Raw genomic sequence first — 1,193 nt, 5'->3', positions numbered from 1 at the left:
AAGAGGATTGAGTATACCAGGAGACGAGAGACATGAAAAACGTAAACTCAGAAAAGAAGAAGGGTGGCATGAATAGTATTGCATAAAGTGGGCTGGACATAAACCAAGCAGCCAAGGGTAAACTGACTCTGGCATGAGGGTAAACGCAGAGAAAGCTGGGCTTTCGGATGTATTTTAGTACCAATTAGGGCATGATGCGGACTATGGTCACGAATGACTGTCTTGGCCGGGAAATAGCCGCCACCGTGGGAACGGCAACCGGGCAGAGGCAGACATGCGTCCTCCGCTGGGTGACGGAAAAAAGAGAGAACGGCAGAGTGCACGTCATCCGCTGACAGATGAGCACACCTCCGGCATCTGACTGCACGTGACCACGCTGGAGAGAGATCACGGAATTGGCCCATCTGAGGACCACAGTGAGAAACACAGAGCACTCTGGGAAAGGGACACTTGGCGGTTGCGTGCGTGGGGGAAACGGGGATAGTGAGCACTTGCTGATGTCCCTATATCTGAGATCATCACATTTCAACTTCAAATGTAGTCCCTTCCTGTTTCATTGTATAATCCCTATGATGGTCTGCATTCTATGCTTCTTTCTCTGACTGTTCACAGAACAGGTACATTTTCCTCATCTCACCGTATTTTTGTTGTTTAATGTGGTTAGGCATTCCTGTCGTTTTTGCACTGCTAGTCTACTTCCTACCAGAGACCATCATTATTGTGTAGCAGTTAGATATGCGTCTCACCCTGATTTTTGTTGCAGGAGAGAACAGACCTTTTCTCTATGTGCATGATTTCCTAAGGGTGCTGCATTCCTTGTGTCAGACTTACAGGTCCATAGAGACGACTGACATTGAAGTTAACAGAGCCTTTTCCTTGTTGGTTGAGTGAATTCAATCATTACAACCTCCACGTTTCCTTCTCTTGCCTCTGGCACTTGTGACTTTCTTCCCCTCACTTACTGTTCTTTCTGATACTGTCTCCACATTTTCCCTGCCCATTACCGGCACCAGATTATTCATTGTCACCTGTGAGTGAGTGTGCCTTGCATCTTTTTGTCTTCCTTGTCTTCGTTATTCCCTGCAAATAAATTCAGAAATGTCCAGTTAGCTCTTTCCCACTTTAACCTCTATAAACGCAGTGACTTCAACAGCCATAGAGACATAAATATCTATGCAGGAGTCCGTATGGTC

The sequence above is a fragment of the Equus quagga genome, unplaced genomic scaffold (assembly GCF_021613505.1).
Source record: "Equus quagga isolate Etosha38 unplaced genomic scaffold, UCLA_HA_Equagga_1.0 HiC_scaffold_11017_RagTag, whole genome shotgun sequence".
NCBI lineage: Eukaryota > Metazoa > Chordata > Mammalia > Perissodactyla > Equidae > Equus > Equus quagga.
The sequence above is the reverse complement of the archived record's forward strand: the minus strand, read 5'-3'. Positions refer to the sequence as shown.